The sequence below is a fragment of the Tenrec ecaudatus genome, chromosome 1 (assembly GCF_050624435.1).
Source record: "Tenrec ecaudatus isolate mTenEca1 chromosome 1, mTenEca1.hap1, whole genome shotgun sequence".
Taxonomy (NCBI): Eukaryota; Metazoa; Chordata; class Mammalia; order Afrosoricida; family Tenrecidae; genus Tenrec; species Tenrec ecaudatus.
Genome location: NC_134530.1, coordinates 288,877,504 through 288,893,382, shown reverse-complemented (window position 1 = coordinate 288,893,382; position 15,879 = coordinate 288,877,504). Strand labels below are relative to the sequence as shown.

The window sequence follows — 15,879 nt, the reverse complement described above, 5'->3', positions numbered from 1 at the left end:
TTTTGGAAGGAGGGGAGTTAAGCCAGGGGAACCAGTTAGTTCACTGTGGCAGGAGATATTGTAAGCCTTTCATCCAGTCATTAAGCCAGTGTGTACTGGGGATCATGGGCGTGCTGGGCACTGTGCTCCATCCTGGGAAGGTGTAACCCACACCCCCACCCTCATGGAGATCACATTCTAGCCGGGGACAGAGACAGCTATCCAGTGGAAATCAATTGAGTAGATAGTATATTAACCTGTTTGCAAACCTGTCACTGGAGTCGTAGGACTGCCCCGTATTGTGTCTGAGGAAACAGATTGGCCACCATGTCTCTGCCCCGAGGGGCACCTGGTGGACTGAGATCAACCCCCTCCTGGTTAGCAGCCACGTGCTTAAGCACCGACCACCACCAGGGCCCGTAGATAGTGTGCTTAACGGTGAAGGTGGTCAAGTGGACATGCACGCAGGAAGGGAACGAGGAGTTTTTCAGAGCCCCGGGGTGGTGTCCATGGTTAAGCATTTGTCTTACTAATGGGAAGGTCGGTGCACATTGCCTACTCCTAAAGGACCCCCAACGAAATGCAATCCTTTTCAGAAAAGTCAGGGCCACAAACTGTGGAGCAAAGGTCCACTCTGACATCCCGGGTCACCAGGAACCAGAATCGACTCGAGGGCAACTGTTGTTTGTTTACTAGAAATGGTTGTGGGCTGGGGCCGGGAGGGGGTGGGCGGTGGGTGGTGTGGTTCACAAGTTCCTAAAGAAGAAGGATAGCCAGCTGGGGGAAGGAAGGCTCTTGGGGTGACTTGTGAGTGGAGGGGCCCCAAAGGAGGTGGCATGGGAGAAGGAGAAGGTGAGGGCGAGGGAGGTTGGGAGTGTTTGTAGGTAGACTTGGTGAGATGAGGAGCCAGCCAGGAGCACAACAGGGAGTCAGTGATTTTTATTAAGGGCAGCAAGAGAAAGCCACCCAGGCAGCACACAGCACGGTACCATCATGGAAGACCCAGGGCGTTCAGGTTATAGGCATGTCTCCCCGATGAGGCTGTCAGCATCTTGAAAGGATCCATTCACACTGGCCAAACCAAGGGCTGAGCACATTCCAAAATATTCAGTGAATATTCACAGTTGGAAGGCATTCTTCCTTCATCTTGCTGCCCCCAGCCACGGGGAGCTCCCTGCGTGGTGCCTGAGGCTGCTTTTCTATACTTCGCTAGAGGTCCACCACCGCAGCTAGGGAAGCTAACCAAGGGTCTGGCCCCAGGGAGGACTGGGGTTTGGGCCAAGCAGGAGTCCCGCTGTGTTAGCCCCAGTTGACCAGAGAAACAAATTCATAGACACTTATATGTGTTTTAAAAGAGAACTTTATATCAAAGAAAAATTGTACATTATGAAAACATCCCAGCCCAGTCCAGATCAAGTCCTTAAGTCTGATATTAGCCCATATGTCCGATACCAGTCTATAAATCCCTCTTCCTACTCATGAAACACAAGCAATGATGCTGATGCAGGAAGATCACAGGCCAGTGGGTGGAAAGCCTTGTGGACCCAGTGGTGGTGGAGGCATCCCAGCGCTAGCAGGGGTCTCCAAGTGAGCCCTGCGGCTCCAGGGCTCTAGTGTAGCTCTGTGTGTCTTGTCAGCAGGAATGTCTCACAGGAAGGGAGCTATTGATTTCCGTGGGCACCTCCAAATGAGGTCATCAAGCTGCAACCTGAATGACAGCTTAGACTCCACCCCTCCACAAGTTGACACCAGAGTATGTTGCTCACCTGCTCTTGGGCTGTGTGGCCCCTCCTGGAGTAGGCGTGCGGCAGCCTCCTCCTTGAAAATCCCCTTCTATTTCTGGTGGTCCAGAGTCTCTTGGTCCCTCCCCAGTGAGCACTGCCCAGTGATACCCTGTGGCCTGCCCAGAGAGGGCATCTCATCCGTAAGTGGCTGGGTGCTGTTTATGTCAACATCTACCTCCCACCCCACTTAAGAGCTTGGCGTGCCTCCAACCGTGCCCTACCTGGGTGAGGCCCCGATGCCACTGCACTTCTACCGGGACTGGGTCTTCCCCAGCAGGCCCTGCATCATGCACAATGCCCTGCAGAAGTGGTCGCTCCCCTATCTGAGGTGGGTGCAGCCCTGGGCTGGGCTAGGGTGATGGGCGAGCTGTCTTGTGGCATGTGGGCATGCTCTTAGAGTCCCTTCCCCTAGGGCCACGGTGGGTGCCACGGAGATGAGCGTAGTGGTGACCCCAGATGGCTATGCTGATTCCGTGCGCGGAGACCACTTCGTGATGCCAGCCGAGCGCCTGCTGCCCCTGTGAGGTGTGTTGGACGTCCTGGAGGGCAGGGCCCGGCACCCTGGCGTGCTCTACGTGCAGAAGCAGTGCTCTAACCTGCTTACCGAGCTGCCCCAGCTGCTGCCCGACTTGGAGCCCCACGTGCCCTGGGCCTCCGAGGCTCTGGGTGAGAGGGGGCGACTGGGGCAGAGGGCAGTCGTTGAGAATACACAGCAGAAGCACACACCAAGCTTCTACACTGACAGCTCGGTGACATTGATTGTCTTGGCCCACACCCACCACCCCATGGCCAGGGTCAGGCCCTGCCGCCCTGGAAGCCTTGACTGTTGACCAACTGCAAAGGATTAGTGCTCTAACTTTTGCCTGTGGGGGGTTGGGCCCACTCCCCAAGCCCTCCAAACCATGGCCTCTTCGCCACTTTTCCCTGTGATGCCCCTCGCTCACATGCAGTACCCCTGCCCACATCCTGTTGGGTGTTATCCCAGACCCGACCTGCAGGGGACAACCACTCCTAACTCTCCTCCTCTGTCCTGCAGGGAAGATGCCAGACGCGGTGAACTTCTGGCTGGGGGAGGCGGCCGCAGTGACGTCCTGTAGGTTTCTCTGGGATGCAGGGACAGGGAGGAGCCAGGATGGGGCCAAGGGTGGGAGGCTGGCCTGGAGGGTCGGTCTACAATTCTGCGAACAGAGGAGGAGCGGCGTTGCAGCGTGGTGGGTGGGATGACTTTGGTGTGGGGGCGCACTAGACATCTCTCAGAGGGCACGTTGGCCCCGGAGGTGAACTTGGGAGAACCCTATGCGTGGATATTTACCTCTTTGGAGAGATGACCCGCATGGGGCGTGTGGTGAGTGCCAAGTCCCTGGTGGCTGGGATCTGGAATGCCCTCCACCCCAGACCCCCCCTGGGCATCTCCTGGAGTCTGGTTTGACTATGTCGTTGAGAATACACAGAGCAAAAGCACACACCAAGCTTCTACGCTGACAGCTCAGTGACATTGATTCAGTCCCTCTAGTTGGTTCAAACGTTCTCACCCTCCCTTCCCGAGTTCTTCTCCCTGAGGGAAATGAGGGGGCTTCAGAAACTGTGTAGAAAATAATGGGATTCCCCCTCCCCCTTATAAATTCATTGTCCTCCAGGATCCTGGCTGTTCTTTGAAGAGGCTGTTTTCAGTCTGAGCCCGGATGGAGTTTAAAAGAGCACCATGCTCATGGCAGAGGGATGGAGATCCTTTACTGGCTAAGTTGAACTAGTACTGGGCGTAAAGGAGACATCAGGGGACACTTTGGATGGAAGGTTGAAATCTTTATTCGCAGGACTTTCTCGTTTTTACACCCCTGGCTGTCTTGAGGCGCAAGGCTCTGGGTGGGCAGGTTCTGCCTCTCATGTGCCCTGCTCTGCCAAATCTGCCCAGGACCTTCTTTGTGTTGGCAGTGCACAAGGACCACTACGAAAACCTCTACTGTGTCCTCTCTGGAGAGAAACATTTCCTGTTTCACCCGCCCAGCGATCGACCCTTCATCCCCTATGGTAGGGCTGGGACCTGCCTTACGCATGGGCCCCAAACCAGAGGAAGGGTAGCGAGGCTTCCCTGCCTGTGTCCCTGGGGCCAGGCAGCCAACAGGAGAGGCTGGGAGGAGGTGTGAGGGGCTGGGAGCTCTCTTTGCTGAGCTCCCCCTTTTTCTCTGGCATCAGAGCTGTACACCCCAGCAACCTACCGACTCACTGAGGCAGGCACCTTTGAGGTGGTGGATGAAGAGGCCATGGAGAAGGTGTCCATCTTGGCCCTGGGCCTCAGGGAGGGGCAAGCTCATCCATCTCCGAGGAGCAAGTGGGCCCCAAAAGTCCTGGGAAGGTGGCCCCTTCCTCCGTAAGGTCCCACCTTCTGGGGCTGGTTTCCCAGGGCGGATGGAGGGGGACCTTTGGCCCTTACCGTTGGCAAGGCCAAAGGCCGAGTTCCCCGGTCCTGCTCCGTCCCCAGGTGCCCTGGCTTCCACTGGATCCCTTGACACCAGATCTGTCCCGGTACCCACAGTACCGTGGGGCCCAGGCCCTCCGCTGCACCATGCAGGCCGGCGAGATGCTCTACCTGCCGGCCTTGTGGTTCCACCACGTGCAGCAGTCCCAGGGCTGCATTGCTGGTGAGGAGCTGCTGGCCTCGGCCAGCGGGTGGGCTGGGGAGGCTCTGGGTCAGAGCTGGGCCACCCACTCCTGTGCTTGCTCTCCCCACAGTGAACTTCTGGTACGACATGGAGTATGACCTCAAGTACAGTTACTTCCAACTGCTCGACACCCTCACCAAGGCCTCAGGCCTGGACTAGTGGAGCCCCCAGGGAACGTGCCCCCCCACAGCTCAGGGGGCACTCTGGCTCCTCCCCAGATAGGCCCCCACAGAGACACCCTGCAATCTGTCTGACCCAGAACCCCGTTTGGGTTGGGACCGATCCTGGAGACTATCGTGGGTGATAGGAGGAGGACCAGGAAGTGCCAGGCAGGTGTCTAGGTCAGGGTTTCCAGAAAGCTGCCACGCAGGTGAAGCAGCCCCGTGGGTGGAGGCCAGCTGCGGCGTCCTCCCTCCTCTGTAAAGCTGTGAAGTGGACATAATGATGGTCCCTACCTTTCTGGCTGCCCTGGGGCCTGGAGAGGGTTTCTGTAAGGGCCCGCTCGCTCGCTCGAAAGACATGCTCAATAAAGCCGGGGAGGCTCCATGTGGTACCTGCCCCTTGTGGATTTCTGTGTCTCCAGGAGGGCGGGGAGGGTTCAGATGGAAATGTCAGAGAGAGGAGCTAGCTCCCTGTCTGTCCAGGGACCACAGCTTGTACTCCGGTCTGTCCGGCAGGCCAACCCTGTTTTAACTCTCTGCCAGGGCTCATTGACTGGGACTCTGGTTTGCTTCGCGATGGGGTTGGTGGCCTGGGGACGAGCCTGTGTCTCCTAACCAGCACAGGGACCAGGGGACATAAACTGCCCCACCCCCACCCCTGGGCTGCTCCTCTGCAGAAGGAACTGGCTTTCTCATGCTGCCCCCACAAAAGGGGAGATGAGCCCCCTTCCCCTGGGTGCCCACCTGGAGCTCCAGTCCTGGCCATCTCTGGGGACCCAGGTGGCCCAGGCCCTGGCTTTGAAGAGCTGTTTTTAGTAACAGCCACTCCCCTGCTGTGATGATAGGCTCCGGATACACCCCTCCTCCGGGTCTGCTTCAGTGGAGACTGGGCATTCCTGTCCTTCTGGTACCTGGATGTTGCTACAAGCCTTGTTGGTGGGGACTCTGCCCTTGCCCTACCTCTGGCGGCTGCCCAGACCTGTGGCCCCTCCAAGCCATACCTTCCTGTCCTGCTCACACGGGTGGTTGGTGAGCTGTCCTGGAAGCAGGACCCAGCTGGGCAGGCCCAGGTGGTGTCTGCTGGGGGCAGTGGGTTTTCCAGGAACCCAGCAGGGGTGGGGGACCTTGAGCCCATGGGAGGGTGTCAGTAGCCCCAGTATAGGCTGAGGTGCCACATTTCTTGGACAGGGTGTGGGGCTTGGGCGGAGCGGAAGATGCAGGTGGGAGGGGCTAGGGAGGCCAGTTGGGACATACTTGGATTTTGGCTTAAAACCCCACAGTCCTCGGCCCAGTGGCTACTGCTGCCTTTGCTCGCCCCGCCTGGGACCCCCAGCCTCATGGCTCTGGTAAGACTGGCGTGGCACTGGAGCCCACTCTGACCCTTGCTCCCCACCTGAGTCCTAGCTAATGCTTTCTCTGGAGGGCTGTGGCCACGGTGGTCTTCAGGTGTAGGGGGCGTGTTTGCCAGCTTTGGGTAGGGGCATGGCTGGGCTGCGGATCCACAGAGCTTCTAGGCAGGGAGAGGCTCCTGGCTGCTCCCCTGCTCCCTCTGAGTCAGTTGCCTGGGCTGTCGGGGCCTGAGACTGATGAGATGGGTGACTTTCCCGGGTTCTTCCTCTGCCAGGAACCCCTGGGTGCATGCAGCTGGGACTTCCAACGACAGCTGGGAGGCCAGTGAAAGGGTGTGCTGACACACGCTCCCTGGCCCCAGCGCACCTGGCAGGGCTTCAGCCCAGAGCCCGGGGTGGTTTGGGATGGAGTCCTGGGGTCCTTTGTTCCTCTGCCCTCGGAGAACCTGGAGGGCGCAGGGCTTGGCGCCCATGGGCTGCCTGGCCTGGTAACCTCCCACTTGCCCCAGCACAGAGGTGGCTTCCAGAACTTCCCCCTGACCAGGGGTGGGATGCACAGGGAGGAGCGAGTGAGCAAGCAGGAGCTTAGTCCTAGCAGGCCGCTCCCTCCATGCCCTTCTGTATGCCCACCCAGAGCTTTGTAAGCGAGGGCATGGGCTGGGGCAGACAGGTGGCAAGATGGGAGCCTGCTGGTTCCAGGAGAGGGAAGCGGAGAGCACAGCGATCCTGCCTCTGGGTCTCCGGCCAGTTGCTGGGTCACCTCTCCATGCCTCCACCTCCTCGTGAGGCAGCGTAGTAGTCGGCTGAGTTAATGTATGGATAGCCCTTGGGACAGACCTGTCATGGGCATTGTGTAAGTTCCTATGGACGTGCCCTGTCTCTTCTAGACTCGGGGTTCTGGGTGGCCTTGGCCCTGTTGGTGCAGGGTGAGCCCTCACAGGTGCCCCAACCTCCCTTCCATCGCCTGCGGCCTTTGGTCATGTCATCCCACAGCAAGCTTGTCCCCTCCCCGCTGCTCTGCAGGCCAAGTTGCCCGGGACCTGCCTGCTCACCATTCTTGTGCTGCAGGCCCACAGCCTGCCTGCCAGGGACGTGGGTGAGTTGACCGAGAGAGAAGGGAACTGAGGTTGCAATTGGAGCAGGGCATGGACGGTGGGAGGTGGCAGGAGGGCTGGGCCTGCGAGGTCCTGGGAGGAGGGGCTGCAAAGAGTGATGGGCAAGGGCTGGTGATGGAGGGTGGGGCTTGGTGCGTCCCCAGGGATCCCTCTGGTGGTGAACTCTGCGTGGCTTGGGGGAGAATTGGCCCTCATTTCTTCTCCTCCAAGTGACCCACCGTGAATTCTATGTGACCCTGTGGCTGCCCACGGCCTGCAACCACCGGCTCCAGACGCGCACGGTCAACAACTGCAGAAACCCTGTCTGGAACCAGAGCTTCCACTTCCGGGTGCACAGCCAGATCAAGGTGGGCCTGCCTCAGCCCAGTCCTGCGTACCCCCAGCGCCACCCCCACACCACCCCCCACCCCATGGCCCTGTCCCGCTGCTCCCCTTCCAGAACATGGTGGAGCTGAAAGTCTTTGACCAGGACCTGCTGACCAGCGACGTCCCCATGCTGTCAGTGCTGTTTGACGTGGGCACTCTGCTGCCTGGGGAGTTCCGGCGCCAGAGCTTCTTGCTGAGCCTGCAGGCAAGACTCCACATGGGCGGCCACCCTCGGTACCACCAACGGGATGCTGCTTAAATGCCCTCTTCAAAGAACTTGTTTACAGACCATGAGGTCAGGTTTCCCTGGTGCCCGAGGCCCTTGTCAACCAGGACCTGCTTCCCGAGGAGCGGCCCCCTCCTCGGGGCCACATTATGGACAGCAGCCCTCCCCGCATTGGCACCCCTGGCTGGCATCTGGGTTGGAATCTGCACATACCCACACTGACACACACACTCACATTCACACCCACACACAGCCTCACACACATACACAGGTACACTCACAAGCAAGCACACGCACTCAACCACTGTCACACTCACACATGCACAGCCATGTGGATACACATGCACACACACTCACATGTGCACACAACCACTCACATGCATGCCCACATACATGCACACGTCTTACCTGTATAACTTGCTTTTTCAGGGTGGGGAGCGGTTTGACGTTGAATTCTGCCTGCGGAGTGTGTGAGTTGGGGGTTGCGGGGGTCAGGGGAGTTGGGGGTTGCGAGGTAGGGAGAGGGGCTCTGGGTCAAATCTGTCCCTTCTGGAAGGAGAGAGCCTCGTGCGCTCAGGGCTGGTGTCCTTCCCCGGGGACCCTCTGTGGTTGGAAGGACTGCCTAGGCTTCCTTGGGGGCAAGAACCTGACCCCCGCTCATGGCTTTTCCCAGGACAGACTGTGCAGAGCAGCTCACCAGCAACGGTGTCCTAGTGGTGAGTCAGATCATTGTAGTGATTGATTCAGGATCATAGTAGTGATTCGGGATCATAGTGGTGACTTGGGATGGTAATGGTGACTTAGGATCATGGTACTAATTCGGGATCATAGTAGTGATTCGGGATCATAGTAGTGCTGTGTGATCATAGTAGTGATTTGGGATCATAGTAGTGTTTTGGGATCATAGTAGTGCTTTGGGGTCATAGTAGTGCTTTGTGATCATAGTAGTGCTTTGTGATCATAGTAGTGCTTTGTGATCATAGTAGTGCTTTGTGATCATAGTAGTGCTTTGTGATCATAGTAGTGATTTGTGATCATAGTAGTGCTTTATGATCATAGTAGTGCTTTGTGATCATAGTAGTGCTTTGTGATCATAGTAGTGCTTTGGGATCATAGTAGTGCTTTATGATCATAGTAGTGATTTGGGATCATAGTAGTGATTTGGGATCACAGTAGTGATTTGGGATCATAGTAGTGCTTTGGGATTGTAGTGGTGAGTGACACACCCTCCCTCAGGCCATCTGCTCACCTGCCCTCCTGGCTGCAAGTCTGTCTGGACCAGGAAAGAGCAAAGTTGGAGGGGCTATGATTTCCAGAGGACATGGGACTGAGGAGCAGGAACCGCGGGCTGCAGGGGAAAGGGTAGTGGTGAGGTATCCTTGCGTGGGAGGGGCGGCATATGAATCTTCTCTTCCCAACACAGGCCCGTGAGCTTTCCCGCTTGCATGTGCGGCTGAAGGAGGCCGGGGACCAGAAGGGTGAGTCTCCCAGGTCACCAGGACAGCCCTGGCCCTCAGCCTATGTCTTCCCCCTTCCTCAGCTGCCCATCCTGGAAGAAGCTGCCAGCCACCTTTAGCCTCCGAAGGCTAGGGGCTGGGGGTGAAACTGCCCGGGCTTACCAAGACCTGGTCTTTTCCCATGACCCTGCTCTGAGGGGGCTGGGCTGGGGGTAACTCCTCCCAGCCTCTGCCAGCCACAGGGGCGGGAGACACCTCACGGGCAGGGAACCCCCTCCCACCCCTACCTCGGTTCCTTTCTCCAGAGTCAAAGGGAAAAGATCAGCTTGTGGTCCCCGGATCCTACGAGGGATCTCAGGAGGCCACCGTAGGCAGTGACTCCTTCCGTTTCCACTTCCCCACCTGCTGGGAGCAGGAGCTGAGTATCCACCTGCAGGTAGGGTGCCCCCCCCACTGACCCCCTGGAATTCAGGCCCACAGGGCCGGGTGGTACCCCTGCTCTGAGACTCGGGTAAGTGTACAGTTTTAGTCCCCTTGCAGAACGCCCGCCAGGAGCAACTGAAGGTGCCACTCAGGGCCCTGCCATCAGACCAGCTCGTGAGGCTGGTCTTCCCTACGTCCCAGGTACTCTTCACTCAGAGGAAGAGACCTTGATGTGGGGGTGGGACAGGGCCTCAGGCCAGTGCGGGGGTGGTGGCAGGGGGTGACTCCTTCTCTCCCTTTTCTTTTGGGCCAAGCCCCTGGGCTGGGCTGTGGGGGTGCATCCCTGTGGAGATGACTGGGGCATCCCAGGGCCGAAGTTGGGGTGGAGGTGCCAGCCTTTCTGAGTGGTGTTTTGCTGGTTTGCAGGAGCCTCTGATGAAGGTGGAGCTGAGAAAAGAAGACAGGTGAGAGGCTGGGCTGGGGGAGAGCAGCCGGGGGAGGGAGGGCGCTACGTGCAGCTGGGTGGCCTGGAGGACCGGAAGCAAGCGGGTGGCTGCAGCAGGGAGCTCCCAGTCTTGGGAAGGTGCTCAGAGCAGAGAGGGTCCTTCCTCAGCCTTGTAGTCTGCGTGTGGCCTCACTGGGTGGGAGAGAGGTGGGGGCTGAGGAGAGTAACATGCCTGGTTTGAGGAGCACAAAGACCAGAAGGAAGCAACCTTTTGGGTGGAAGCAACGTGGCTGGGCCTTCAAGAACTTTTGCTGGCCCTCGGTGTCTGGGAGCATAAGCAGCCCCAACTTAAAGGCCTTTGTTCCTTCTCAGCCCCCGTGCCCCCTCCCCAGTGTAGCCCTGGTCCAGCGTTGCAGGGGAGGGAGAAGCTGAGACTCAGGGCCACCTTTGGCCACAGGGACACCCTCATCTGCCGGCTGGCCTTGCTGTCATGCCGGGCGTGTTTGTGTGGCTCTGGGCCCACCATCCCCCCCTCACTCTCCAAGCTTCAGCACGCAGGCTGAAGGGAGAGAAGAGATGGACGTGGATCTTGCAGGGAGATGGGCCCAGTGTTCTCTTTTTCTGACGAGGATGAGCACTGCCTCACTGTCCGTCCATCCCCCCACCCCACCCCCAGACCAGGGGAGCTGGCCGTGCGCCTGGGCTTCGAGCTGTGTGCTGAGGAGCAGGCCTTCCTGAGCAGGTGGTGGCCAAGGCCCTGCAGCAGGCCCTGCAGCTGGAGGGAGACCTGCAGGAGGACGAGGTCTGTCGGGCTGGGCAGGAGTGTGGGGGTCTCAGGCCGAGTGTTGAGCTGAGTGGGCCTCCACACTTCCATTGCCCGACCAGGGTTGGTTGTAAGGCGGACTTGTGTTTGCCTCTCGTCTGCCCACCTACCCCCCTTGTACTTCCCGTAGCTTTCTTGATGTTATCTTGGGCCCAATGCGGCTGAGCAGTGTCAGAACCACGGGCCCCACCAGGGGTAGCTACCCTTCTCTGTGCGTTGGCCCGTGACCTGGAGCTGCTTTTAAGACTGGGCCTCTCAGACAACTCGGTGGACATCTGGCCAGGCCTCTCTGCTGGTTGGGCTGGCTCCTAAGGAAATGAGCTCCTTGCAAGGGGAGAGGGACGCTGATTTAGGGGTTTTGAGGTGAGCCTGTGTCTTTTAAGAAGTGACCGCCGTACTCCCCAGGCTGGGGATGGGGAGATAAGGCCTGTGGCCTGTACGCTCCCTGGAGTTTTCAAAACCCGAAAGGACCCACCCTGCTGAAGGAGGTTATCCTGACATGACTCTCCTCAGCTGCTCTGACTCAGACCTGCTCCATGGGTCCCCACCAGACTCTGACCTACGCTAACTTGGTGGTGGGGCCAGGGGCAGGGGACTGAGTGGCCACTTGACTTGCTGTGTCATCCTCCTGTGGTTTTTACTGCCCGGCGCACCCTGACCTCCCCTCCACCAACTGGAAGTCCCCGCAGGGCCTCCCTTGAGCCCAGCTGTACTCTGCCCTTCCAGGTCCCAGTGGTGGCAATCATGGCTACTGGTGGAGGGGTCCGGGCAATGACTTCCCTGTATGGGCAGCTGACCGGCCTCAGGGAGCTGGGCCTCTTGGACTGCATCTTCTACATCACAGGGGCCTCAGGCTCCACTTGGTGAGCAGGCTGAGTGTGGGATCTGGGGGTGAGTGGGCAGAGGCAGGGGTGCCTGTGGTAAGGCTTCTCCAGTGCCCCCTTGGCCTCCCTGACTAGATTGGAAGGTCTGCGAGGAGGCAGGTGGCAGGTGCGATATGCCCAAGGTGCCCCATGGGCTTCGGCTGTCTCCATGGAGCTGGAAGGCACCTGCGGGCTGCTGCCCTGGGAGAGAAGGTCCGAAGGGGTGTGAGGTCTCGGGGGACTCTTAGAGGAACCTGTCTGCCCCCGACCTCTGGCTTTGCCTAGGACCTTAGAAAACCTCTACAAGGATCCAGAGTGGTCGCAGAAGGACCTGGGGGGCGCCACCGTACTGCTGAAGACGCAGGTGACCAAGAACAAGCTGGGCGTGTTGGCTCCCAGCCAGCTGCAATGGTACTACCAGGAGCTGGAGGAGCGCGCTCGCCTGGGACACCCGGCCTGCTTCACCAACCTCTGGGACCTCATCAATGAGGCCATGTGACATGATGGGGTACAGAAGGGCGGCCCATGGGGACGGGCCTGGACCTGGAGGCAGCCCTGCTGGGTAGCAGGGCGAGGGGAGATCTCCAGAGACCAGGCAGCAATGGGTTTACACGGAGTTATCTCCCTACAGCCTGATGTCCACAAGCTCTCGGAGCAGCGACAGGCTCTGAGGCACGGCCAGAAACCTCTCCCCATGTACTATGCCCTCAACACTAAGGGGCACGGCCTGTCCACCTTTGAATTTGGAGGCAGGTCGAGGCAGCTGGTTGAGGCCCCGGGCGGCCAGGGGTCGGGGAAGGGGTGGTTGGGATGGTGTGGGGAGGCAGTTTTTCATGCCCTTCTCCTTACACTCTGGTCCGGGACCCGAGTGAATCCAGACACCCATGACCCCAGAGTCACTTGGACTGGAGGGGAGTCGCCCCGTCCTTTGTGGCTGCCCTGCGTGGGTTCGGGTGGGCAGGAGGGTGGTGGCCAACAGCGGTCCCTTCCCACCGCAGAGTGGTGTGATTTCTCCCCCTACGAGCTCGGTTTCTCCAAGTAAGGTGCCTTCATCCCCTCCGAGCTCTTCGGCTCCGAGTTCTTCATGGGGCGGCTGATGAAGAGGATGCCTGAGTCCCGCATCTGCTTCCTGGAAGGTGAGGGGGTCTTGGAGAGAGAATGGGGGAGGGGAGGATGTTTCTGGGGGAGCCCCATCACTGAGGCGGGCAGCAGGGAAGGGTCAGGCTGTGACAGGAATGGGGGCTCTCGTCCCCTTGTGTCTGCGCTCCCAGGTATCTGGACCAACCTATATGCAGCCAGCCTCCAAGACAGCTTATACTGGTCCTCGGAGCCCAGTCCGTTCTGGGATCGCTGGGCTCAGACCCTGACCAGCTTGGGTAGGTGCCCAGGCTCCGGGGCTGGTGCTGGGGGTGGGCATGTGACTCCCAGCTCTGTGTGTGTGTGATGGTGGGGGCACTGGTCTCAGCTCTTTCCCTCTCCGGGGTCACTGCCCTCAGACTGGGCTAGCACCCACGCCCCACTCCCTGGCTGTGCAGACAAGGAGCAGGTCCCAGTGCTGAAGATGGAAGTGCCACCCAGCCTGGCTGGGAGGATCGGGGAGTTGTTCTCTGGCCTCCTGGCGTGGCGTCCGCTTGCCCAGGCCACCCACAACTTTCTGCGTGGTCTCCAGTTCCACAAAGACTATTTCCAGCACCCTCACTTCTCCTCCTGGAAAGGTAGCTTCTCCCACCGGGGTCCAGCCCCCTGATGTCTTCCCAGAGCTGTGGGCCTTGGCTCCAGGCCCCTCCTGGGCCCCTCACCTCACCCCTTGGCTCCAGGCCTTCCATGTGTGGCCCCACGGGATGTGGGAAGTAGAGTTTCCTGCTTTCTCCTTCAGCTGGGGCTGGAGGTTGCTTCAGGGCTGGGGCCAGGTGGGTGGGGCCTGAGGGTGGAATCTTTTTCCAGGAGCAGCCAGTGACTGCCACTGACCAGGGGAGCAAGCGTGGTGTCCTCAGCACCCGTGCTCAAGGCTGCCCTCCCACCCCGCCCACTTCTCCAGACACCAAACTGGATGGACTCCCTAACCAGCTGACCCCTGGGGAGCCCCGCCTGTGCCTGCTGGACGTGGGCTACTTTGTCAACACCAGCTGCCCGCCCCTCCTGCAGCCCACCCGGGACGTGGACCTCATCCTGTCGCTGGACTACAACTTAAATGCCACCTTTCAGGTGGGGGAGCTGATGAGTGGCACCCGAGGATGCTAGGGCGGCTTCACAGTGTGTGCCTTGCTGGCTTCCTCCCAACCCTATGAGACAGGGACCCACATGCTATGGGCTGAGCTGTCCAGAGAAACAAAAGCAGCAAGACTCCTTTGTGTAGAAAGAAAGAGCTTTAGATCAAGAAGTCATTTTAGATCAGCAAGGCATCCCAGCCCAGTGTGATTCAAGACCATGCTAGTCAGAACCTTCCTCAGCCTCTGTGTAGCTGCAGGCAGATAATGCCCAGGCTGGCGTGAACACGGCCGAGTCAGCGGCTCTCCAGGCTGGTGGCCCCATGGGGCCGTCCCTGGAGACAGAATCCCAGCGAGGAGGAAGAGGCTCATAGCATCTCCCCTTCCTTCCAAGGAGGGATCACCAGGCTTCCACCTGAGTGACAGGTGGGACTCCACCCCTGCACTTTCACGCAGGTCCAAGTGGACATAATATCTAACCACCACACCATGTCAAAAGAACCAAACCAGGATCCCCACCATGGAGTCCATGCTGACTCACCGGGTCCCCCTTGGTGTGTTTCCGAGATCGAACTGCTTACGGGAGTAAAAATGCCCACGGAGCAGTTTGTCACAGGAAATCAGCCTCTAACAACCAATGGGTCAGTAGGCACAATTGTATGGCGATAAAATAGTAAAGGTCTAGTAAAGTCATAGAGGCTAGGAGAGATAGGGGAGCGAGAGTACAATAAAGGAGTCAGGCACGTTTTATGATAGCATGCTCACCTCAGCTCCTCTTGATGGACCACGAGGAAGTGGGGGAAGAGAGAGCATCTGTATTAACTTGGGGTAGTTACAGGTAGCCTTAAGACATGCATATTCAGTAGTTACATACGCCACAAGGTGGGTGGGATCGACAGTAATGCTGAGTTCACAAGTGAGGAAGCCTAACAGCTGCATTGGGGGAAGCTGAGAGGGGGGCTGGGCGACAGCAGGAAGAGAGAGCCAGAGGATGTCTGCCTCTGTAGGGAGATCAGACCAGCCATGTGCTCACTTGAAGGCAGCATGGCTGTTAAGGGAGAGTCTGTGGCTACCAACGTGGAGGCACAAGTTCAGGAACGTGGTGCTCGGCCCTCTCTCCATGGAGCAGCGGGTGGTTTCCCAGTGCTGAACCTGCAGAACCTCGCCCAGCACATAACTGTTTCACCACCAGCACTCCCTGTGAAAAGAACTGGGGTTTCATTCACGCTCCATCAGGGGGCTTTCTCCGCAATGGGGAGAGGATATGATGGTGAATCTGGTTGGCTGCACCTGCACCCCGGCTGGTTGCAGGCCGTCGACACCTCAGCGTTTAGTTTCTGTGTTAATTTAGTGAGAGGTGTGTGCCCTTCATGGCTGGCCTCAGTGATGGCTACAGTCCGTTTGGTGTAGCTCTGAGGGGCTGTGGAACGGCTGTCCACTCCGACTGATGCTTGGTCCTATGTGACGTCAGTGTCCAGGACCAAGGGAGCCCAAGGCAGCTGCAGCTGGTGGGCCGCATGTGCCAAGAGCAGGGCATCCCGTTCCCGCCCATCTCTCCCAGCCTCGATGAGGAGCGCCAGCCTCGGGAGTGCCACAAGTTCTCTGATCCCGGCCGGCCTGAGGCCCCAGTCATTCTGCACTTCCCCCTGGTCAACGACTCCTTCCGGGACCACTCAGCCCCTGGTGAGCCAGCTTGCCGCCACCCCCTTCCTGGTGTCCCAGCCTCCCCGACCCAGCAGACCCTCCCTCCACCCCAGCACCCTGCCCCTCCATGCCCACGATGTGCTCTCTGCACAGGGGTCCCTAGGACACCCGAGGAGCAGGAGGCCGGCCGGGTGAACCTGTCTCCGTCTGACTCCCCCTACCACTACTCGAAAGTGACCTATAGCCAAGAGGACTTGGACAAGCTTCTGGGCCTGGCCCACTACAACATCTGCAACAACCAGGAGCGGCTGCCGGCTGCCCTGCGCGAGGCCGTGCGGAAGAGGAGGCAGCACTGACAGCCCGCCCCGAGTGACACC

General features: G+C 59.0%; 2 pseudogenes; both read left to right on the top strand.

Annotated features, from left to right (window-relative positions):
* The first annotated feature begins 815 nt into the window (after nt 1-815).
* Nucleotides 816-4,582, top strand: LOC142440611 (bifunctional peptidase and (3S)-lysyl hydroxylase JMJD7-like; annotated as a pseudogene).
* A 1,216-nt stretch (nt 4,583-5,798) lies between these two features.
* On the top strand, nt 5,799-15,858 carry LOC142440600 (cytosolic phospholipase A2 beta-like; annotated as a pseudogene).
* The last annotated feature ends 21 nt before the right edge of the window (nt 15,859-15,879 follow it).